Source organism: Triturus cristatus, chromosome 6, assembly GCF_964204655.1.
Source record: "Triturus cristatus chromosome 6, aTriCri1.1, whole genome shotgun sequence".
In the NCBI taxonomy this organism is placed as follows: domain Eukaryota; kingdom Metazoa; phylum Chordata; class Amphibia; order Caudata; family Salamandridae; genus Triturus; species Triturus cristatus.
In genome coordinates, this window is record NC_140589.1 from 38,744,998 (window position 1) to 38,771,044 (window position 26,047).

Genomic DNA, 26,047 nt, shown 5'->3' on the forward strand with positions numbered 1-26,047 from the left:
AGCTACACACGGTGATTGAGAACCTCCCCATGCCACGCCATGGAAATAGCTGTGTCCCAGTGCAAGTGCACTGCCCGACGCAAGACAGGAGTGACATACACCCACACATCAGCAGAAGTGTGATGCCGATTGCAGAGACTGGCAGCGGAACACCTGAGCCACAGGTCACATGACATTACACTAGTCCAGCCCACACACCTTGCCATGAAGGTGCACATGTCATGACTCACCACACATTCCTTGTGAGTTTGCTGACATGGCCTTGTCACGCTACTCCGTGTCCCTTGCATACATGTGCACCTCACATCCGATAACACATGTGGCATGGTGTTGGGAACAGTGTGCAATGACAATCTACACACAGCCACATGTTGGTTGCTGCAACGGCTGCAGCTTTTGAGGGTGCTACAACATCAACCTGATGTAAATCCCGGACACATATATGGCATAGTCACATTGTGCACTGTGGGTAGTGATAAGTCATGTGTCATGACCCCTGTACCGGGCATCATGGGACACTTCCGTGTGTTGGTGTCCGTGCCATGCCAGTGACGCTCACCCCAAGTGCGCAGTCCCACATGCACACATGTCAAAGGAGTCAAGGGCATGCCTGGCACACATTGCACCCTCACACAGTACACATGTACACATCTCATCATACATCTGGTGCCTTCTCCACTCAGGAGGCATGTTCCACATCACAGCCTGTGACACCTGTGCCCCACACATGTGGTAATGCACAGACGATGCCTTGATGTCCATTCCTGGACAAGTATGTCCATCCATGGACAAGTATGTCCGCCCTATTCCTACATGTGTGTCGCCTATCACCACAGTGATGTGTAAAATCCGCCGTACTGCTGCTGAGAGGGTCTGTGCATGTTCCCAAATCACTGTGGGAGTGCTGCCGTATGTGTACCCATAGTGATAGTGAGCGTAGATGCGAGTGTACGGTCCGTACCACTACGAGTACGCATACGCGTGCAGACCCATAGTGATAGAGAGCGTAGATGTGAGTGTACGGTCCGTACCACTACGGGTACGCATACGCGTGCAGACCCATAGTGATAGTGAGCATAGATGCGAGTGTTCGGTCCGTACCACTACGGGTACGCATACGCGTGCAGACCCATAGTGATAGAGAGCGTAGATGTGAGTGTACGGTCCGTACCACTACGGGTACGCATACGCGTGCAGACCCATAGTGATAGGGCCGTACACTCGCATCTACGCTCTCTATCACTATGGGTCTGCACGCGTATGCGTACCCGTAGTGGTACGGACCGTACACTCGCATCTACGCTCACTATCACTATGGGTCTGCACGCGTATGCGTACCCGTAGTGGTACGGACCGTACACTCGCATCTACGCTCACTATCACTATGGGTCTGCACGCGTATGCGTACCCGTAGTGGTACGGACCGTACACTCACATCTACGCTCACTATCACTATGGGTCTGCACGCGTATGCGTACCCGTAGTGGTACGGACCGTACACTCGCATCTACGCTCACTATCACTATGGGTCTGCACGCGTATGCGTACCCGTAGTGGTACGGACCGTACACTCACATCTACGCTCACTATCACTATGGGTCTGCACGCGTATGCGTACCCGTAGTGGTACGGACCGTACACTCACATCTACGCTCACTATCACTACGAGTACGCACACGCGTGCAGACCCATAGTGATAGTGAGCGTAGATGCGAGTGTACGGTCCGTACCACTACGGGTACGCATACGCGTGCAGACCCATAGTGATAGTGAGCGTAGATGTGAGTGTACGGTCCGTACCACTACGGGTACGCATACGCGTGCAGACCAAAAGTGATGGAGAGCGTAGGCATGCATGTACGGGCCGTTGCCATGCATTTGGGGTGCCCTAGGGCCCCCACACGCACCGTACCTGTGTGTGATGCTCCAAATTACATAGGGGACAAGTATTAAGGCCTACATGCATGCTGGTTGTCATGGAGACCAAGTTCAAAATTCGAAATTGTTCTGGAAGGTGCACAGCAGAAGTCAGTTGGGATTTGTCTACTTTGTTGCAATGTGTTTGTGGGGCTGACATCATGCAGGAGAATGAAACCGATAGAGAACCCACAGACTGCTAGGTTTGAAGGGATTGGTGGAAACATAGGATGCAAATGTGAGTGACCAATCTCTCTGTACTCCTGTGCATGAGACTGGGCAGAAGGGCACATATAAGGCAGCCAGGTCCCATGAGGGAGCACTTGCCTGCACATCTTTGCATTCGTCGACCCAGCTGCTGCTACTGATTCCCTGGAACCATGTCAAGGGCTGTGGAGAGGACACAGCCATTCACCCTGGAGGAGAACATGGCTCTGCTGGATGTGATCCTCCCACAGTACTCCATGCTGTATGGGCGACCAGGTTATCAGGTGAGTGCATAGGCCACTGCCACAGACTGTCCCTATGTGGTGACTGTGACTTCTGCCATTGCGTCCAGGTGTAACACACATGCCATGTACTGTCGGGGGGGTCCCGGGGGGGGTGCCTGATGTCTCCCAACAGTGCCCTGAGACAGGAGGGGTGGGGGCCTATCACTCACAGCAGTGCCCTGAGACAGGAGGGGTGGGGGCCTATCACTCACAGCAGTGCCCTGAGCCAGGAGGGGTGTGTGCAGAGTCCTCCCAGCATTGCCCTGAGACAGGAGGGGTGGGTGTGGAGTCCTCCCAACAGTGCCCTGAGACAGGAGGGGTGGGTGCCCATCACTCCCAGCAGTGCCCTGAGACAGGAGGGGTGGGTGTGATGCACAGTGTGAGCCTTGATCATTGATTGTGACATTGCCATCATTCCACCTGTGTACCCACTGTGGCACGTAGGGCTTTTTCCCTCACCAGGGGATGATGTCCCTATGACAAAGGTGCAATGCGTTGGCTGCATGACATGCCTTGTTGTAACCAGCTAATTTGTACCCATATGTCTCTCTGTGACATGTGGCTGGTGTATTGATGTGGTGTCACTTGTTCCTCCTCACAGGTAGGCGCCACTGCCAAGGAGCAGATCTGGCTGACCGCCGTCAGTGCCGTGAGGGGTGTGGATGGTCGGAGGCGGAGCCTGCCCCAGGTGAGGAAACGCTGGCAGGATATCCGGTGCTGGACGCGGAGGATTGCACGGCTCCTGCTGGGGGACTCACCTGAGAGCCACAAGAACCGCGGCCGCCGCCGTCTGAGCCACCTCCACAGGCGTGTGCTGCCGGTGGTCTTTCCAGACCTGGAGAGGCGCTTACAGGCGATGCAGCAGCCGGAAGGGGGTAGGTACATGTGTGTTTGTTGTGTGTCACCGGCATTTGTAAGGGCACAGTAGCATGAATCCACTGGCAGGGTTTAAAGGTGCTGTGCAGATCCTGTTTGCCCCAGTATAGCGCTGTGCCCCTGCCACCCTTCCCCTCCTTGCAATGTGTTCCCTGGTCTGTGTGTAGTCACTCCTTCACAGGGTAATGTAGGCTGGCGCTTTGTCCACGGGAACAATGTCTGTAGCATCATGTGTGGGGGTGGTGTGTAACAGGTTGTGAGACCTTGCCTGTGCACTGTCAAGTTCACTGCATGTGGGTTCCATGTCAGTTGGCACTGATGCTGACTCCAGACATGGGAGTTGGTCTCTCATGTGTCATGCCTTACAGCGCGCATGTCCTATGTAGTGGCCTGTGACATGATGTGCATGAGTGTGCGATACACATAGTGCAGGGATGGTGATGTGTGTTGCAGTCATTACCATTCAGTAGCATGTAGTTGCGTGCCCACTACTGTCCCCTGGGGCACCTTTTCCTCAGTGGTGTATGTGTCATCATAAACGTGGCCACTGTCAGTGTCTACAGCGTAAGTTGTGCTCTGTGCCATTGTCCCCTGTCACCATGTATATAGACGTGCTAATTTTTACAGGTGTCCACTGTGCAGCCTGACCTGATTGTCCTTCTTCATACTCACAGTTGCCAGTGCCTGTGTGTCTTGTTATACTCATCTGAGGATGGGCACTGGTACCTCATTATTTGTACAGGCGCACCTTGGCTGTTTGGCGTCCAATCTTGCTTTTTGCCTGCCCCTGTGTGTATCACCCAGACTATGAGATGTTGGTGCCACCTGTGTCTCAACAATTTGCCTCGTGTAGGGTCTTGTTGGGGCGGGCAATGCCTATGTGTTAAATCCTGATTACCACTTGCTGGGTCTGGGCAGTGTGTGATGTGCCTGGACACACACGCAATGTGCAGTGACCGAGTCATGTTGTGCATGTTTTCAGCATTACCTATGCAGCATGTGTCTCAAGTTCATGGATATGGTCCCTGGTCATCGGTATTTTCGCCAACGCTGTGTGGTGCAGATGCAGTGCTGGATTGTCCCCAGGGCCTGGGTGCTATGTCAGACTCCTTTTCCTGTGTTTAGCTATTGTCTCATGCTCTCCATGGTATTTCAGTGGCATGGTGGCTCAACCAACTGTGTGTTTCATGCCCTACATCGGTACCCTGTTCAGTAGATGTTAGGGATCTTCCTTTTCAGGCCATGCAATGTTACCTATGTAGATTGGACTCATGTGACAGATGTGTACAGGTGTCTGAATAATTTCTGTCTCTCCACCCTGCCCACAGCATCGTCGGGGGACACAGAGGGAGACATGGACACAGACCAGGCGGAGGGACCGAGCACCAGTGCCAGCCGTGACATCGGGTCTGGCACATCGAGTGGGACAGAGGCGGAGGAGAGTGTGGCCGAGGACCTGTCGACTGGCACATCAGACTACGAAGCTGACAGGTCCGGGGACGATGTCTCCGAGTGGGCGGAGGCTGCACCAGCAGCTGACAGCGGAACACCTCGCACCGCCCCCTCAGTTTCCACCAGCCGCCTCCCACTTGCTCGTGTCCCTTCCCAGCGTGCCCGGTCACAGCATGTCTCCTTCCTGCCAGGCACCGCACCCCCTGCCCCTGTCTCCACTGCTGCCGCCAATGCAGAGTCTGTGGACATCCAGCGGCAACTGCAGGTTGGTCAGGCTGCGATCCTTAATGTCCTCCATGCCCACGGCAAAACCCTCACCAACATCGAGGCTTTCTTGGAGGGCATTCATTCATCGCAGGCTGACCAACGCAACTTGCTGAGGTCCATCGACTCCACACTGACTGCAGCAGTGGGTCTCCTGCAGCGCGACCTCCCCCCACCTACCCCTGCCCCATCCACACTTCCCACTCCCATGCCTGTCACACGTACACCCAGACGTCGGCATGCACCCACATCAACGGACACGGGCACCACACCAGCAGGGAAGGTCCACCGCACTCCTCCTGACACGCACACACAGGGTGAGGTAGGCACACCCACTGGGTCGGGGGGCAAACGTGTGACACGCAGCCATAGTGGGAGTCCGCATTCCACCCAGTCCACTCCCTCCAAATCCCCTCCCCTCAGCTCTCCTGGCCACATCTCCCCCAAGGACTCCTTCATGGCCGCTCTGTCCCTGAGCCCCACAGTTACACCACCACGCAAGCGGTCAAGGAGGTCCCCGGTCAGGGTGGTTGAGTCTCTCCCCCTGTCTCCACCCTCCCCCGGTGGCGCTGCGACCCATCCCTCTGACCCCCCCCCCCTCCTTGGGGCCTGAGGTCCCTTCGGGTGCAGGGGACTCCCTGGAGGACCTTGCAAAGGTGTGTAGTGCCATCCTGGCCTCCGCCTTTGGCACTGACCCACCCCCTGTGGTGGAGTCCTCCATCCCTGCACCCACAACGCCGCCCCTGTGCCCTGATGTCCCTGCGGTGCCTGTTGCTTCCCCCCCCCTGATGCCCTCACCAGTGTGGAAGACGATGCCATTTGACTGTGCAGGCAAGGTAGGGGACACGCATCCCACTGTGTCCCCCATCCAGCTGAGAATCATTGACTGCCCTATGGGCTTTGTGAAGATTGAACTGCCTGCGATCCACGGACATTGTGCTCATGCTGAATAAAGCTTAATTTTGTTTTCATTATCACACTACTGCTATGCTGGTATTGGTGTTGGTGGGGCTGCTACATGGTTTTGGGTGGTGTGTAAGGGTTTGGGTGTGTGGGATATGTAGTAGTGTACTGCTCATTGGTGGGACCCTGTGATCTGTGTGCCATCACAAGGTGTTGGCTAACTTTCTTTGTTCATGTAAGCAGTTACTGCATGGTGCACTTGTCCCAGGGTGTATTCCTTCCTCTGTGTACCCAGCTTTCTTCCCTGCAGGGTGTTCCCAATGTTTAGCGCAGAGCTGTGTCTACATGAGCTGTGTGTGTGACGGAGCCCTTCTACTTTGGCCATGCATGCAGGGCCATGTCTCCACCTGCGACAATCGTGGCATCCTTGGTGATCACTGTACTTGTGTGTGGAGTCTGTTGACATGAGTTCATGGGGACATGTTCCCTTGTAGCCAGTATGCATGTGGATAATTCTGGCCTCACACACATGTGTTACACCCCTCCAGTCTCAGGGCACTGCTGGGAGTGATGGGCACCCACCCCTCCTGTCTCAGGGCACTGCTGGGAGGACTCTGCACCCACCCCTCCTGTCTCAGGGCACTGCTGGGAGGACTCCACACCCACCCCTCCTGTGTCAGGGCACTGCTGGGAGGACTCCACACCCACCCCTCCTGTCTCAGGGCACTGCTGGGAGTGATGGGCAACCACCCCTCCTGTCTCAGGGCACTGCTGGGAGGACTCCACACCCACCACTCCTGTCTCAGGGCACTGCTGGGAGTGATAGGCACCCACCCCTCCTGTCTCAGGGCACTGCTGGGAGGACTCTGCACCCACCCCTCCTGTGTCAGGGCACTGCTGGGAGGACTCCACACCCACCCCTCCTGTGTCAGGGCACTGCTGGGAGGACTCCACACCCACCCCTCCTGTGTCAGGGCACTGCTGGGAGGACTCCACACCCACCCCTCCTGTCTCAGGGCACTGCTGGGAGTGATAGGCACCCACCCCTCCTGTCTCAGGGCACTGCTGGGAGGACTCTGCACCCACCCCTCCTGTCTCAGGGCACTGCTGGGAGGACTCCACACCCACCCCTCCTGTGTCAGGGCACTGCTGGGAGGACTCCACACCCACCCCTCCTGTCTCAGGGCACTGCTGGGAGTGATGGGCACCCACCCCTCCTGTCTCAGGGCACTGCTGGGAGGACTCCACACCCACCACTCCTGTCTCAGGGCACTGCTGGGAGTGATAGGCACCCACCCCTCCTGTCTCAGGGTACTGCTGGGAGGACTCTGCACCCACCCCTCCTGTCTCAGGGCATTGCTGGGAGGACTCCACACCCACCACTCCTGTCTCAGGGCACTGCTGGGTGGACTCTGCACACACACCTCCGATTTCAGGATATGTGCGCTTGGCACATACACGGTGGGGGTACGCACAATGCATTCGAGGTGAGGGTACGAGTCTACTGACACTGGTGTGGTGGGGGTACGCTCCGTACGTCCGCGGGTGGGGGTACGGGTCGTACTTACACTGTTGGGCTGGGGGGTACGCTCCATGCATACGCGGGTGAGGGTACGGGTTGAACTTACATTGTTGGGGTGGGGGTACGGTCCGTGAGTCCGCGGGTGGGGGTTCGAGTCGTACTTACACTGTTGGCATGGGGGGTACGCTCCATGCATACGCGGGTGAGGGTACGGGTCGAACTTACACTGTTGGGGTGGGGGTACGCTCCGTACGTCCGCGGGTGGGGGTACGGGTCGTACTTACACTGTTGGCATGGGGGGTACGCTCCTTGCATTCGTGGGTGGGGGTACGGGTCGTACTTACACTGTTGGGCTGGGGGGTACGCTCCTTGCATTTGCGGGTGGGGGTACGGGTCGTACTTACACTGTTGGGCTGGGGGGTACGCTCCTTGCATTCGCGGGTGGGGGTACGGGTCGTACTTACACTGTTGGGCTGGGGGGTACGCTCCTTGCATTTGCGGGTGGGGGTACGGGTCGTACTTACACTGTTGGGCTGGGGGTACGCTCCTTGCATTCGCGGGTGGGGGTACGGGTCGTACCTACACTGTTGGGCTGGGGGGTACGCTCCTTGCATTCGCGGGTGGGGGTACGGGTCGTACTTACACTGTTGGGCTGGGGGGTACGCTCCATGCATACGCGGGTGGGGGTACGGGTCATACTTACACTGTTGGGCTGGGGGGTACGCTCCATGCATACGCGGGTGAGGGTACGGGTCGAACTTACATTGTTGGGGTGGGGGTACGGTCCGTGAGTCCGCGGGTGGGGGTTCGAGTCGTACTTACACTGTTGGCATGGGGGTACGCTCCATGCATACGCGGGTGAGGGTACGGGTCGACCTTACACTGTTGGGGTGGGGGTACGCTCCGTACGTCCGCGGGTGGGGGTACGGGTCGTACTTGCACTGTTGGGCTGGGGGGTACGCTCCTTGCATACGGGGTGGGGGTAGGGTCCGTACATATCCGTCCCCACGCTATGTGATGTTTGTGCGGCCCGTACCCAGGCCTTTGCCACGTGGGTGCGATCCGTCCCGCCATTGTTGGGGTGACGTGTGTGGGCGTGGTCCGACTCGTACCCACGCTCTTCAGGCGTGGGTACGGGACGTACCTGTCTGGTTGTGTTGCCGGTTCGCGTGGTGACGGACTTCCGTTGTGGCGGTCGCTGGCTTATCAGGACACGCCCCCACCCCCTCGTGGTGACCAGGGCATGGGAGTCAGGTATGTCCAGGCCATGTGTGGTGTGTGACTTATGTGGTTGTTTTGTGGCCTGCCCTGGTCGTGCCACCCCCACCCCACCCCACTTTCCCCCCTCCCTTAGTTATTCTGACCTTCTGCGGCGTCTGCGTCGTAACCTGTAGAGGAGGTGTACTGCTATGAGGGCAGGGATGACTCGTAGGTTCGGGTCCATGTCTGTCCGTCGCGTACTGGTCCTCCTTGTTCGCGGCGTCGTCTGTCCGTCGCGTACTGGTGGTCCTTGTTCGCGTCGTCCTGATTTCCCGGCAGTTTTTGGCTGCCGCAAAATATTCACCGTGCGGGGTGACGTCGGTGCGAATCGTGATTCCTGGGTCGTGAATGGCTGGCTGCGTGCGTCCCGACGTCAGGTCGGCGCTTTCCCGGATCGCATTGGTAGGTGTTTTTTGTTCGGTCGGGCTTTTTTACGAATCGTACGGTAATGGTGTACCCGTGCGAATCGTAATTCCTTGTTTGTAAAAATTGACGACCGGGTACGCGTCGGGCGGAGATTATGCTCCGTCCGACGGTTCGTACCCGGTTTTTGCCGGATCGTGATCGGCACCAAAGAGTGATCCTTCCAGCTCCAAATCCAAATGAAAAGTGAACAGGAGATGGACAAAGCACAGGGAGTAGCCTGCTGGACAGGAACAGGAAGTTGAAGACTCTGGGGCACTTCCTTCCAATGAAAAAAAGAAAAAGGACTCCTTGTACAAAAAAGTATAGCCAAATGTCAATCTGAGGATTTTTTAAAATCCAAATCATCATTTCAAGAAGGTTTTGATGCTGCTCGAGAGAGATTCTTCTTCAGATTGCAAATTCTGCGTGTTCAGGATCGTGATCTTCACAAAACTTCCGCTGGAAGTCCGATGGCGCACCTGAATGATTTGTTCGCGATTGCACACTCTCACGGGAACGTGCGGCCGCTACCAAATCTCATGGCGCTCGCAAACAGATGGGAAATCTCGTCGGAGAAAGCAGGCATCCCGGTAAGTTGCTCCCACGCGCGCAAAACCGCATTTTGAGCGCGTGAACACAAAAAAAAAAAATCTGCTCCGTTCTCGAGCGTGGAGTTTTTCTATAACTCCACGCTGAGCACGGAGTTGCCAAAAATCCACAAACTACATGAGCACCTGAATGATATGTTCGCGATTGCACACTCTCACGGGAACGTGCGGCCGCTACCAAATCTCGTGGCGCTCGCGAACAGATGGGAAATCTCGTCTGAGAAAGCAGGCATCCCGATAAGTTGCTCCCACGCGCGCAAAAACGCATTTTGAGCGCGTGAACACAAAAATAAATCTGCTCCGTTCCGGAGCGTGGAGTTTTTCTATAACTCCGCGCTGAGCACGGAGTTGCCAAAAATCCGCAAACTACATGAGCGGAGAGGATTTTACACCCAGGGTTGTGTAATATGTGACATTTGTACCCAAACCTATATACAACCTAAACTATGAAGAATATAGGACTCTGAAAGATCTATCATCCAACCAACAAATCACAATTAAACCCTGCGATAAGGGTGGCGGGATTGTGTTAATTGATAGTACACACTATAGAGCACAAATGCTTAAAATGCTACAAATCCCTGAACACTATCACAAAGTCAATTCATATCCTAGCAACAGAATTAAAGAGGAAATTCTAGTAATTAATCAGAGCTCTGGACAGAAGCTCTATCTGTCAACAAGAATTTGATTACCTTAACAGACCATATTTTAACATTCCAGTCCTTTACGGAGTACCAAAAATGGATAAAAATACAGTAAATCCCCCATACAGACCTATTGTATCCACCATCGGATCTATTACAGAACCTCTATCCAAATACGTAGACAAATTTTTAAATCCAATAGTCAGTATCCTACCTGGATATATTAAGGACACTGGTCATCTAATAGGTAAAATTGAGGGTCTTCTGTTTAACCCTAACACAGATTTTCTGGTTTCTATGGACATAGAAGCCCTATATACGAATATTCCCCAGAAAGGAGCCCTAGAGGCAGTCAAAAGCTCATTGGAAAAGAACAACAGCACTGACGATATACTATTTATTCTGGCATGTCTATCTATCGTACTTAATGAAAACTATTTTGAATTCGACCAAACTATAAATAAACAAATTCAAGGAGTATAATGGGAGCAGCCTGTGCACCCAATGTGGCCAACACCGATATGGGGTCGTTCGAAGAGCGTTGTATCTTCAATGAAGTTGCTCCTTTTTTTGAAAATATTCAACACTGGAACAGATTTATTGACGATATTTTTTTTTATTTGGAAGGGCCCCGAAGAACAACTATACGAACTTATACTGTGGCTAAACCTATGTGATAACCATCTTAAATTCTGTGCCAATATTAGCAAGCAACAGATTGAATTTTTGGACATATGGATTCAAAACATAGAAGGCAAAATTGAGGTATCACTTTACACCAAGCCCAGGGCAAGAAACACCATCCTACAATACCAAAGCTATCACCCACGTAATCAAAAAGACAATATACCATTTAGTCAATTTTTTTTTTTTGTTTTTGTTTTTGAAAAACCTTTATTTTAGATCAGTGACACAGCTATTTAGCCGACAACCCGGAGGTACGGCAGCTTTAGAGATTCAACACATGCTTGCGTCCACATATCACTGACAGGAGAGCCAAAGGTTCTATTTTGCATAAACATAAATACAACCCTAAACACAAGCAAGGCGAAAGGTACTGTAAACACCAAGAGAGGTTCCCATCAGGGGGGACGAGCCCCATCACGTCCAACAGGCACAGATCTATAGTAAGGGAAAGGAGGGAAAGGCAGAGACTCTAGAAACAATCACATATCAGCGGGAAAGTCAAAGCCGGAAAAAGACTAAGGGGAAAGTTGCTCCTCAGGCGGATCCGGGTCGGGGGGCAGGCATATGTCCCCTCTGTACTGGTTCCATGGCCCCCACACAGCATGCCATTTCCGAGGGCGCCCCCGAGCACAATACACTGTCTTCTCCCTAAACATGCTCCAGTCCATGTTTTCCATCCACGCTGTCAATGTGGGCGGCCTATTGGAGCCCCACAGCCGAGCGATATCGCGCTTGGCTACCATGTTCCCCAGGGTCACCCACTGAGTCTGTGCCGCGTTGTGGTCAGTAGGACTCCAGACATTCAGGAGACAACATCGCGCCTCAGGCTGCATAACAATTCCTGTCACCTCCCCCATCACCTCGTGGACTTGCCTCCAGAACTCCATAATCGCACCGCATTCCCAAATAATATGGAGGAAGGTACCCACCATACCACAGCCTCTCTTACATAGGCCCTCCTCAGAGAAACCCATGTGGACCAACCTGGGCCCCGTCACGTAGACCCTATGGAGTATTTTAAGCTGCACCAGCCGCAGGCGCGCGGGGATAGCGACCTCTTTGGGAGAAGAAACTGCGTACTGCCAATCCTCATCTAGTTCAAGGCCGTCCCTTATCCATTGGGCGCGCAACCCTAGGAGAAGATCCGCCCGAACATTGATAAGCTTCTTATAAATGAGCGAAATCGTGCTCTCTGGCATGTGACCATCCAGGATCCGATCCTCCAACGGAGAGGACTCGGGCACCTTCTCCCCCTCCACAAGGACTGACCGCAAGGCGTGGCGCACTTGTGCATAACGGAAGAACTCCGTGCTCCCCAGCTCGTATTCCTTCTGCAGCTCCTCGAACGACTTTATCTTACCCTTAACCAAAAGGTCTCCAACCCTGGATATGCCAATCAAATCCCATTTCTCGAACCCTTTTGTGCGCCAAAGCTTCCCCAGAATCTCGGAGTCAAACAGAGGGGTGGCAAGGGTAAGCTTACCCCTCCAGCCCAGCGAGTCCGTCGCCACCTTCCACACATAGACGGCCACTCTGGTAGGCCCCGTGAGGGTGAGGTCCGACGATTTCGAATACAACGCTCTGTGGTAATTACCCCCCACGGAGCAACCAGCGGTCCATGGCGAAGCCAGGGCTAAGCGCCGGACCATAGACACCATGGTTAATCGCGCTCAACTGGGTGGCCCAGTAATAACGTCGAATGTCTGGAAGCGCGATACCACCGTCGTACCACGGGAGCGTCAACTTAGCGACTGCGATACGCGGACGCCCGTCCCATAAGAGCGCGCGCTGGTGGCTTTCGATCTCACGGAAATAGCTGGCCAGGACCAGGTCAAGAGTATTCTGCAGGGCATAGAGGAAACGGGGAATGGACATCATTTTAAACAGTGCAGCGCGGCCAAGGAGGGAGAGCGGCAATCGCCGCCAGCCCGCCACATCCCGCCGCAGGCGCGCCAAGGGAGGGAGCAAGTTCTTCTCGTAGCGCAAGATGGGGTCGGTGGAAATATAGATCCCCAAATACAAAAAGCCCTGCTGGGCTATCTGGATCGAACAGTTACGCGGAACAGGTGGGACATCCCCACACAGGACATACAAGTGTGACTTCCCCCAATTAATGACTAGGCCCGAGTTTCTACCGAAAGATGTCAAGACGTCACAAACCACTATCAGAGATTTCTTAGGCGAGGCAAGATATAACAGAATGTCGTCAGCGTAGAGTGAAATACGGTCTTCGTGGTCAGGCGACCAGCGAAGCCCACGTATATTCGGGTGCCACCGTATCCACGCCGCCAACGGCTCAAGAGCAAGGGCAAACAGCAACGGCGACAGGGGGCAACCCTGCCGGGTGCCTCTCCCGAGCTCAAAAGGTGCCGACGCCCGCCCGTTCACCACGACGCTTGCAAGAGGCCCCTCATAGAGCAGCCTCACCCACCCCACGAATCCAGGCCTGAAGCCGAATTTGGCCAGCACCGCCCACAAGTATGCCCACTCTACCGTGTCAAAGGCCATCGTGGCGTCGAGGGACGCCACAATAGCCGGCTCTCGTATCGTACCCGTCCTGGCAATCACTCCATGGAGGCGTCTAAGGTTTAGTGCAGTGTTACGGTGCGGGATAAAGCCCGACTGATCCGGGTGGATCAAGTCGCCAAGTACCCGGACCAGGCGGTTCGCGAGAATCTTGGCAAGGATTTTCGGCTCGGCGTTGAGGAGCGAGTTCGGCCGATAGGAACCACACCTATCCCGGGGCTTTCCATCTTTATGTATTACCACGATCGTCGCCTGCCGTTGATCGAGCGGAAGAAACCCGTTCCTCCGCGCCTCCACGAACATGGCGGTTAAGTGAGGAGCAAACTTATCTGGACAAAGCTTGTACAGCTCTATCGGCAGACCATTTGGGCCCGAAGCCTTGCCGGAGCGCAACGCACGGATAGCACCTGCCACTTCGTCTACAGTGATATCACCATCGAGGTCCTCCCTATCAATGGCGGAAAGGCAGGGCAGAGCGATGTCACGCAGAAGATCACGCGAGTCCTCAGTCGGTCTATCCGAGACCGAGGCGTATACCGTACGAAAATAGTCTGAGAAACACCGGACTATACCGTCGGGATCAGTGACAACCTCTCCCCCATCCGTCAACAACTCCGGCACCACACGATTAACACGCTCCTTTTTGTCCAGCCATGCCAGCAATTTCCCGGCCTTATCACCAACATCATACAACCGCCCCTGCTGCTCCCTGTGGAGGGTCTTGGCGGCATTTGTCACCAGATCCCTATACTCCAATTGCTTCAGGCTCAAATTGTGCAGCGTGGGCGTCTCAACATCCCCCTCCAAGGCCAACTCTAAAGCCGCTATCTCGTCCTCCACTTGTATCACCTCGGCGTCTCTCCGCCGCTTGGCGGCCACTACCAGGGACAAGGCTTCTCCTCTCAGTACAGCCTTAGAAGCTTCCCACAAGGACACCGCGGAGTCAACTGAGCCCTGGTTTTCTCAAATAGTGGTCAACTGTCTTCAGCAACGCGCTGCGCAGCTTGGGGTCCCGAAAGTACCAGGGGTTAACGGGAGCCACCCTGCCCCCCGCCACCCGGCCTATGTCCAGACGTGCCCACACCGGTGAATGATCTGATATGCCCCGTGCCATGTGCCTAACCTCAGTTACCAAAGAGGCGTGTGCCGACAGAGTGAGCAGATAATCCGTGAGAGACTCCCGTGGGCCCCGGAGTGGAAGGTGTTTTGTCGCTGAGTGGGGTGCCGCAGCCTCCAACAATCTACCAGGCCAAAAGTATCAATAAAGTCGGGAAGCCACTTAAGAGCCCCCCCCGGTGTCTCTGGGCGGGTACCTATCTAGCATTCCAGAACCAACCGCATTGAAGTCCCCTCCCACCACTAGCATCCCTTCGGGGAGTTCCAACAAGGCCTTGCCCAGATCAGCAAACGTGGAGGCCTGCAAGGCAGGAGGGACATAAACAGAAACCAAAACCAACGTTCTGCCCTCCCACCTCCCCGACACGGCCACAAAGCGCCCCCTATCATCAGCAATGGTGGAGTCAACCTCAAATGGTAGGGAAGCTCTGACAAGTATGCCTGCACCCCTGGAGCCCGAGGGAAAACCCAGAGTGAGCAATGAATTTGTAGCCCTTTCTGTTAAGTGCATAACACATATTCCCTATAAGGTGGGTCTCCTGCAAGAAGACCACATCTGGCAAGGTCCGTTTCAAAAATTGCAGGACTATCCCCCGCTTTATACGGTCCCCTAAGCCATTAACATTCCAGCTGAGTACATTTAAACCCTTATCTCCCATCCCTGAACACAAAGAGACCTCCCCCCTCCCCCCCCCCCAAGAGAACCACAATCGGACAATTCTGACAGTCATTGCTACGCCTTGCAAGAAAAACAAACCACCCAAAACAACAACCCCAACCTCCTGAAACCCCCCCCCCCACCCTGCACCCCTGCGTCAGCTTACAAAGCCCCCCCAACTTGCAGTGTGCCTGTCGCCCTACCAAAAACAAATCTACAAAAAGCACCCCAAGGGAGGAAAGTGCCCCTATCTTCCCCCCCCCGCCGCCCTCCCATTACTGCAATAAGATGCGAGTCACTGTCCAGGGCTGAATCAAAGCAGGCCAGCACCGAAGGTATCCCTTCTGTCCATCCCGGTCGCCCTCCACCCCGTCCACGCTGTCCCGGTCGGGCTGTCGCCGAGGGAGTGCATCCAACCAGGCCCCTGCCATGTCCGGCGATTCGAAGAAGAAAGTCCGATCCTCATATACCACACGCAGCTTAGCGAGGAAAAGCATGGCATACTTCAGGTCTATGACCCTAAGCCGCCGCTTCACCCCCAGGAAACTTTGCCTCTGTTTCTGCACCAGCTGGGTGAAATCAGGGTAAAAGCTCACAGAGGCATTCTGAAAAGGCACCGGGCCTGTCACCCTCGATGCTTGCAGGATAGCGTCCCGATCTCGAAAGTGGAAGATCCGGGCGACAATCGGCCGCGGGGGGGCTCCCACCTTAGGCCGTCCGCCAGGCACTCGGTGAGCCCGCTCCACCGCGAAAAACCTGCCGAGGCCCTTTGGCGCAAGATGATTCACCACCAGATCCTCGACGAGGAGGTCCACGGAGAGCTCCTCCGAAGTCTCCGGGACCCCAATAATGCGCACATTATTGCGCCGGGCCCGACCTTCAAAGTCCTCGAGCCGGTGAGCGGAGAGGTCATTCGCGGTTCGTAGCTTGCGGACCTCAGCCTGGAGCTCCGAGACATCGTCCGTGAGGCCAGTAGTCTTGAGGTCCAGGGACTTGACCCGCTCATTGGTTTTTCCCAGGTCCGCGCGAATCAAGTTGACGTCGACCAAAATCATGTCCACCTTGTGCGCCAGGGTCTCGAACTGTCGCCCAATCGAAGATTGCATCCCATCTATCGCCCCCTTGATATCCTGCAATGATAACTCCGAGGCTGGGGATGAATCGGCCTTCTGTGCTTCCAGCGACTGTCCCGATCCACCAGGCGACCCCTTCTGCTGAGCGTAACGATCCAAATTGTTGGATTGGACATAGCCTCCCCGCCTGGTAGTCTTAGACTTCGACCTGTCTGCCTCCGATTTGGTCCACATCTCGGACAGCAGGACGATCAGTCGCAAGAGGAGGTCCCCAACTCAGGTAGAGGAGACAGGGACGACTAGGTCTTCAACAGCCAGTCAGGACCGGGTGGAGGTCTTCCAGACAACAGAAGATCTGTATGACGCACTCCCAACCCGGAGCAAACAAAGGGTGAGAAAGCGAAAGTGAAAGTGCCGCGGCATCCGACCGTCAGTTCACACCTCCCAAGGCCGCTGTTGTTCAATTAGTGGCCGGGCATCCTGCCAACGCAAGCCCCTGGCATCCTTCGGAGGTAGGCCGCAATCTTCCGCCGTGCACAACTTCGGTCCCCGGTGGGCGATCTTGGCCCGGACACCGTCAATCGCCCCAGCTGTGACTCATCTGCAGGATTCCGTGCATTAAAATCAGGATTTAGGACAGGATGATTGCCGGAGGGCGCGAGGGTAGCGGGAGCTCAAGGCTCACGCGGCCATCTTGGTCAAGCGCTAGGCTCCTCCCATTTAGTCAATTTTTAAGATTACGTAGGAACTGTACTACTATGACCAACTTTGAACTTCATGCCAATGATCTTAGAGGTAAATTACTCAAACGAGGATACCCACATAGAGTAATAAGAGACGCGTACAAAAGAGCCAAATATTATAAAAGGGAGGCCCTTTTGCAACAAAGAACCCACACTGAAGAACAAAAACTTGTATGCATTACACGCCATTCCAACTTTGACAACAAAGTGCGTCAAATCATTGGTTCCCAATGGCATATCCTCAACACAGGGGACCCCAACAATAATATGTCCAAACCGATTTTTGCGTTTCGCCGCAATAAGAATCTGCGTAACTCCTTAGTGAAATCCCATTTCACCAACACTAATCAGTGGGTCCAAAAATCCATCACTGGGAGCAATCCTGTGTTAGGTAACCATAGGTGTGGTAACTGCCACGCCTGCGAGTCTGCCATCACATCCAGTGTACTCGAATGGGGAAAGAAAAAATTCAACCTCACAGAAATGACTAATTGCAGATCGTCTAACGTTATCTACCTTATCCTCTGCCCCTGCCACAAAGGATATGTAGGAGAGACCAGCAGGGAATTTAGAACAAGACTGAGTGAACACAAATCTTCAATCAGGAATAAACGCAGAGCGGCTCCTCTAGTTGAACACTGGCTTGAAGAAAACCACAAGATTGATGATATAAAATGGATTATTGTAGAAAAAGTAATATATCCCAGAGATAGTAACATCGATGCATTAAGGAAAAAAAGAGCAGTTTTTTGGATGTTTACTCTCCAGACAGCTGACTGTGGCCTTAATGAACATATCCCCTGGGAAAATGCGCTTTTGTAGACCTGCTAGTGAGTAAAAAAAAAAATTTGGAGTCCTCTACAGGCCTCTTACTAATGGCATTGGCTCCGTGCTCCCATAGATATATGCGGTCTTGCCACTTCATTCCAACTTGGCTTGACTCCATTGCTAGCTTTGTGATGTATGCATATTGGTCTATTTCCATCTTTCTTACGATCATACTTACTTTTTATTCTGCTTTTGAGTTTATTCCCCCACTTTCACATTCTCCATTTGGTATGTTAATTTGGATACTCTGATATACCTATTCTTTATGTAACCTAGTTGTTCATTCCTGTTCTTGTGCTGACTCCGTTATGCTCGTTTTCCCTCCCGTCATTAGGCATGCTACTAGGGCTTCCTTATTCTTGTTATATTCTTTCTATTTCCTGCATTACGCCAGCCTCCGGTTGTCGTTTTCTGTCACTTATGTAGCTTCACTATACCCTTGCATCTATCAACCGCATGCTGCTTATACCCTTTGTAGGAGAGTAGGGTCTGCAATCCTATGATCACCCAGATTTTTTGCTTTTGCTTCATTGGTTTACGACTTTCCCCGGCTGCGGGCCTGCCAATCAGACCCACAGCCTAGCTGTTCTCTCTCGAAATTAACACACATGTACATTAGGTGCATCCACTAATTGGAACTGGGCCGCCTTATCAGTCCCTGTATCAGCATACCACAGGTATCCAGGGCATCGTTGTACCCAGGGCCTACCAGGGGCTGCAGCATGTATTGTGCCACCCCTGGATGGCCGCCCAAATCTGACACAACTGGCTGCACGACAGCTGGGGCAAGGTGGTGTAATCACCCGTTGCTGTAGGTGTAGTATTCCTATACCTAACCCGAAAATGGACGCATGTATTCCTGTCAGTCACTCCTATGGCAGGCCTTATCAATCCTGAAGGCAGAGTGCTGGGAATCATGTGAGATGGTGCTCTGGCGCGAGCTGAGCCCGTCGACGGCTTGCGGAACCAAATCCTAATAGCCGTTCCATGGTGACGCGGGCCAACTCCTTTTAAGTGCATTATAATCCTCGCGGTTATTTGCTAACTTTGGCATCGCATCACCCACACATGTCGAGTAAGGTGTCATACGAATTGGAATACGAACCCCTCGCCAGTTCTGGCGACGGGGTTAGCATTCCACCCTTCTAGAGGGACACGACATGGAAGTAACCTTGAACCCCGGTTAAAGTTGACTCAAGCCTCAGCATCACAAAATGGATGCTGCCACCAGACACAAGTCTGACCTCCTGCTGCTGGGAGACCTTCCAGCGAGGGGAGCTTGGACAAAGGGTTTCCTGTCGAGGGCGGTGTTAGCACCATCCCAGACAGGGTTTGTGTATCCCAGGTAGGCGGGGCTGAAAGGAAGGTGATTGCAAGTGGCACTCCGGTGCTCACTGTGCATAGCCCGGCTCAAACCAGTTTCGGGGGCAACCCTGCCCCCGAGCTGGGGCGAAACCGGACAAAGGATAGGGGTGTAACCGCCCCCCTCCTGGCCCCACCCATAGGTAGGACCTAGTCACGGGCCAGCCCCTTTTCTTAGAATAAAGGTAGGAGCGAGTCCCCTTCCCAAATGGGATAATTCTGAATCTTGAACTACTTTCCACGAAAGGAACTCTTGACTATTTCTGAAGACTCTCCCTTGTGGCTAAGGAGTAGCCACCCTGCACCAGCAGGCACCACCTAAGCGCTTGCGGGTTGCTGTACGTCTCTCCCACGGATCAAGACTGACCAGCTCGACGAGACCCGGGTTCCCTGCCATCTCTGACCTCTACCTACATCATCAGCCCAGCTGAGATTCGTAGGTGTGACGAGACCTGCGGGACCGGCCATCTTCAGAACCTGCACGACGCTTATCTAGCACGCCCACCGAGGGACCCTCGAGTGAGTGCACCTAGGGTTTGAGAAGCCCTAACCCTGAGCGGCTCCAGCACCGAAGTCTGCCTCCCCAGCATCCACGAGATCTGCGTGGGGGCCCTTCTGCTCCTTGTTGCTCACCGCGTTGTCCGGCCACTCGCCGACCGGCTTGTGGCCCTCTTCACGACGCACCACGACAGACTTTCATCACTGGTCTGGTTGCTCCAGACTGGCTCTTGCTCCCCTTCAACAGAGGAGTACCTCGGACCCTCCTGGTCCACTCCCGACGCCATCTTGACTCCACCACGTGGGTTTGCCACTGCCAAGACCTGCTGCCCCACTCCTGGGCCCAGCATCATCGACAGCAGACACCTTCGTGGGACAGCTCGCCCTCCATCCTGGTCGCCGCCGCGCCTCCTGGTCCGAGGAACAGCCGAGTCCGACGTCATCCACTCACCTGGTCGAGGTGAATTCATCCGGTACCTTCCTGGTACCCACACGATCGCTGGCTAGCGGTTGAGAACTGAGTCCCCTCTGCTTTCAGGTTTCCTTTATCACCGATCCAGGCTTGGATCTCTCTGAACATCAACACTGGTCGCCTGCCAGCAACCTCTTCTTTCAGGCTCCTGAGACTACAACGAGGACTCCCGACATCTTGCTGAACCCCACGCAGCCTCTGGGCTAGGTAACTCGAGCATCTCGGTGCTCCAGCGTAGGTTCACTCTACAAGTGTCCAGTTCCTTTTTCGTTTAGTCCCACTGATCGGATTCCTCCGGAATCAGTAACTTTAAACTATCTAACCTTTCCCATTCCACTTGCAGTGTAAATGGTTTCGTGCCCTTCGGGCATTTGTGTAAATTGTGCAACCAGAAGTATTTTCATAAGAGTTTGGTAGTGTGCTTAGCTCCCTGACTCATAAAGAGCCAGGGTAGTCTTGTTATAAATAAATATCTTTTATTTTCATAACAACTTGTGTGGTGTCCTTTCACCTGGTGTTCAAGGGGTATATGTGATGGTAAACAGCTGGCTTAACACGCCCTCTAGAGTTTAGCCTGAAGACTGCTCTTGTCCACGCTACTAGGATAGCTGGTCTATAAGGTTGACTTACAACCAATCATCAATAAGGGTCGTTTGGAATGATACACAGTGATCACTAGAATAGTGAGCACTACATATCAGGCCAACTTCTCACACCCTTATAGAACTTTCATCATCTGTATATGCAAATCAGGCATGTAACCGGGACTTCTCTATGCTTGTTTTATTATCGTTACTACCCCTAACATGGCGGCCACTGTGTTACGTTCAGGTCAATCACACAGCATCACTCTATCCATACCTCTCTCAGCAGTACGTGGTTCACGCCCTGCGTATACAGAAATCTTTCCCGGGCTTTTCTCCATATATATTACCCCGTTGCCTTTCATACATGTCGGAGGGCCTTTGTGATACGGACACCGCCTTCCTGGAACCCGTTATCTGTTCCATCTACCCTATCTTCAGGTATGTCTTACTTTCGCGACTTGCACACGCCCTTTCTAGCTGTTGAGACTTTGACTGTCAGTTTACTCGAGCCTCTCTCTTATTTCAGGGGATTCCATTTAATACGCTGTACCCACGTCCATAACCTGGATGGAAACGTATTGCATCTAGCCCGGTCATACTATCCTTGAACTGTGCGTTCCTAAGTAAGTCGGTGCCCCCTCAGTTAGCGCTATATTGTCTGTATCTTTACCCATTCTCCCATATGGCCCTTACTCTCTGACTTCATTCAGCTTCTTTTTAGTTTATATTCACTACTAGTCAAGACATCCTGTCCATGCCAGGACGGCTGAGCCACTTGTAGCATCATCTTGTTATCTATAGGTTTTTTTATTTCTAGCCTTCCCGCTTTTTGTTTATATCCTTTTATGCCCGTCACACATTGGCTGTTTTCTGTAGCAGACCCCACCTTCCCCCTTGCATCTCATAGCCTTTACCTGCTTTTATCTTACCTCATCTTGATTACTTCTTTCATTTGTTCGAGCCTTGATCTTCATTGTTCCCCAGTTTTATAATCGATTAAACTTACCTTTAGACTTCTACGAATATTGAGTATGTGCTTTTTCAGTCGTTCGATATAGTCCTTTTAGTAGAGTTATTATTTGTTATTTTTTCAGCCCACTGTCATTTTGGAAGGCCCTTAAAGTATATGGCTGCTCTTGTTTTCCTCTTGAAGCGGTGTCTGTGTCATACTTGCTACAGAGTAGGTGATTATTCTCGATTTATTTTTTATTTCTTTCTATTTCTCATATATTTCTTTCCTCACGACACGACTCCTTTTATGACATTTCTCTTGGTGGTAGCTTCATGTTCTCATGGGTATATTTATATATTCTTTTAAGGTTTACGTACTATCTTTATTTTCTACATGGTGTTACATTTCCCACCCCTTTTTTCCTCTCGGGATACTCCGGCTCTTAGTCTTTTGCTTCAGGCTCCTTGACAGATTGCATTCTGTATTTTGTTTGTGATTCAATAGATCATTTTATATTTTGTTTTCCTTGTTCCCACAGAATTTTTAAACAAGTATTAATTCGTTCTCCATAAGCCTTTGTTAAATATACCTCCCGTGAGACGAAACTATGGAACAAGTTGGGAATAAATTGATACCCATTTGAACCGTTAAAGGACTTTTGCGCCCTGACGAAGGAACTGTGGGTCTTTTGATCCTACTCCGAAACGCGCGTCGGCGCTTTTGTCTTCTGTCTGTTGTATTTTGTGCTACATTTCTATTTTATTGTACAGATCTATGAAATGTATCAGTATATGTCTTTATATACCAATCTTTGTTACATAGGGTGAATGTATTGAATGTCTGCTTTGTTTTAAATATGAATTTTGTCTTTGTTGTTTATGTAATTGTCCTGTTTCGGTCTCATGTTCAATTTTGATTCGGATGTTATTAAACTAATACTTAACTATTTGTACTTGAAAATGTATGTCGTCTAAGATAAAATCACTAATATAAAAAAAGTATATATATTTTGATTAATAAAACTGTGAATTACAAATCTATTTCTGTGGTACATGGTGGTTGTTGCACATTCATTGTGGAGATATTCCCCATATTATAATTAAGGTCTGAGAAGAGGTCTATGTTCATTTTTTTTTTTTTTTTTTTTATATGTGACATCATCGGCAGTGCATTGCGGGGGGGGGGGGGGTGAGTTGTAGTTAGCTCAGCTAACTATAATGGCTGAATTTCTTTGGTTCTATACAAGTGAAATGTGAGCCTAACTAGAACGACCCTGAAACCTGTGTTTTTTTTCATTGAAAATATATGACGAAGGATCTTTGGTGATTTTATATATATATATATATATATATATATATATATATATATATATATATATATATATATATATATATATATATATACACACACACAATACCCAATTGGTAATGTTTCTTTTAGATATGTATTATGCCAGATTTTGGCCTCATGAGCTCAGACGGGGGAAGGGACACTTATAGTCAAACGTTCTTCAAAGCTACTCCCTTGCCTGAGGAGTTAGCCTTCCTGTGGATCCAACCTACATACAACAATTACCAATTGAAAGGCAACTAGATTACATAAATCTCAACCGATGTGAATCAGGCGGGAGAATCCTGATTTTCTAAGCCAAAAATGCCTTTATTTTAGCGATCTGCCACCTGCAATTGCCCCTGCTTCAATAGATGTCAATCGGGAAAACACATTTCCCCCGATGGTTTGCTCAAAATTTCCCACTTTCCTGTTCTAAAATGTGGGCATGTATGCCATCATCCTGTATTCAGAGGCATACAGTCAACCCGCCATCTTGTAGTCAGGCACCATCAGTCATAACACCATCTTGTAGTCAGGCACAAATAATCACACCACCATCTTGTAGGCGTGCACATCTAGTCACGCTGTCCTCTTGTATCCAGGTGCACACTGGAGCACCTCTTCTTCCAATAAATCTGTCAATGGGGTAGGCAGTTCTTAATTTGTAATAGAATGAGTACGAGTGTCCAGATTTCTGCTCTGAAACCCACTGCCAGTGCAACTAAATGTCAGTGTATGGAATACCAAAACTGCATAGTTTTAAATTCACCTCATTCCTCATCAGTCGACTATGAGGCACTCCCTGTCCCTTTACCTCACTCTTAGAGGCTCCTGCTTTCTCCCTTTGTGAGGTTTTTCCATTGTTCTCTTTCTCCGTCTTTCTGCTTTGTTTGTTTTTCCGTCTCTAGCTCTCAGTAAATGTCTGATGCAGAAAAATAAGTGTAGGTCTGCAAAAATAAGTGCAGTTGCCCTCCAACTCTAACCACCACCCCAAATTAGGCACAGGGAGTAGTTAAAGGAAAGGTGCCTAGTATTAACAGTCCTTCATCTGGTCCGTGCTGATTTCCTAATGTGTGAGATAAAGGGCTGCGATGTTAGTTGTTGGTGAGAGCCGTTGAAGTTTTGCCCACGCACTTTCTGCTTCTCTAGTCACGCACCCCACAGCCTTAAAAGGAGGTCACATTACCAAATCCAGGCTCCCTAAACAGCGCCATACACGAAGCACTCGCTACACCTCATGTTCCCGTTCAGGGGGGCTGGTAATCTGAGGGTCATTTTGTAAACCACAGACACACTTCGTGGAAGTTATCACTATTCATTCAGAATCGTATCTCATTTTAAAGAGGATATACACGTGAGCTTGATTTGATCACCGCGGTCAGTTTCGTTTCTATCTAATGGAACAGATAAATAAAAAGGAAACAAGTTCAGAAAGTAAATCTATTCCGCTCCCAGCCACCTTCCTTCACAAACACAGAACATTTCGAAGAGTTCAGCTGAGCTCAAGGTTTACACACATTAACCAGAGAATGAGAAGGATGCACCAGGGAGGGCAGGGCCTGCACTTCCCACCATTGGCCAAAAGATATGATTGAGAATAAACACAAACATTCGCAGTGATGAACGTCTTGTATAGTCTCTGTGAGAGAAGCTTGCACTGCTCCCCCATACAAAACAGGTTGGGGGAGCAGTGCAAGCTTTTCTCACAAAGACTGAACAGATAGAGGATGGGCGATAGCAGCCGTGCAATGTTCTCACACAGACTGAACAGGTACAGGATGGGTGACAGGAGCAGAACAATGTTCTCTCAAACAGACTGAACAGGTACAGGATGGGTGACATGAGCAGAGCAATGTTCTCTTGGTGCAGATCGGAGCTTCCGAATCCCCTCTACTTCCACGGACGGAGTGATTTTACAGTCACACGCACACACACACACACACACACATCACACGCTGGTGGGACCCATAACACCAACATTCATCCTACCACTCTATCCGTGCCATATAAAAGGGAAACACCTTTTTATACCTAACCAATCTGCATGTACCCTGAGGTCAATGAGATCACCTAGTTGCTATAGGTTTGGTAAATAAACTTAACACTCTAAATATTCAATAAACATATCAATAAAATAACCACCCGACACAGTAATTCAAACAGAATATTGTTTATCTAATCAAATGGTAAGAAAAGCCAAATAAATGCAAGATCGTTTTTGTCATATTTACCTATTCTGGCTAATAGTCGTTTTCTAAGTCAGAACTGGCCCTCAGCAAATAGTTAAAGATTTCTAGCCGTCATGTAGAGTCACCGTCCTCTCCGTCAGCGTCGGGACCTCTGATCATTGGTTCGGGAAAAGTGGCGCTAGACCTCTCTAGTCTACTAATATTTATACTAAAATTTACATTCTCAATGTTACAAACATAACTTTCAGGACATTCGATTGGTGGAAAATATGTTGTCTTGGTACATTAAGCTACATCATTAAATTTTCTCATGTATTGTAAGTTACAAATTCTGAATAAAAATTAGAAGTCCATAGCTAATTCGTTACTTCCACGGATGTCTCTCAGGGTAAAAAATGTATCTCATCCATGGGACCATTATAAGTTCATTGGGTCGGATTTTAAGTTGCAAAATTTCTTCACGTTCAGGGGCATCTGGCTCCACTCCCAGATTTGTCCTCATGAACATGGCTTTTCAGTTCATTCAGAGGACAGGGTCGCAGTCAGCGCAAAGCCTCTTTTCATATTTTCATCTACTCGAATGCAGGCTGCGGATGGTGGCCATTTTACAGCGGGCCACAATGGACAACTTAAGCGAAAGAAACATAAAATCATAATTACTACATGGAAATAATTAAAC

The 26,047-nt window shown here is 51.4% G+C and overlaps 1 long non-coding RNA gene across 1 annotated transcript; it reads left to right on the forward strand.

The window, feature by feature from the left end:
* Window positions 1-21,205: 21,205 nt before the first annotated feature.
* LOC146813712 (uncharacterized) lies at window positions 21,206-22,762 on the forward strand. The gene is made up of 4 exons (XR_014962431.1): window positions 21,206-21,333; window positions 21,422-21,518; window positions 21,990-22,075; window positions 22,386-22,762. It is a non-coding gene; the product is annotated as an uncharacterized LOC146813712 (long non-coding RNA).
* The last annotated feature ends 3,285 nt before the right edge of the window (window positions 22,763-26,047 follow it).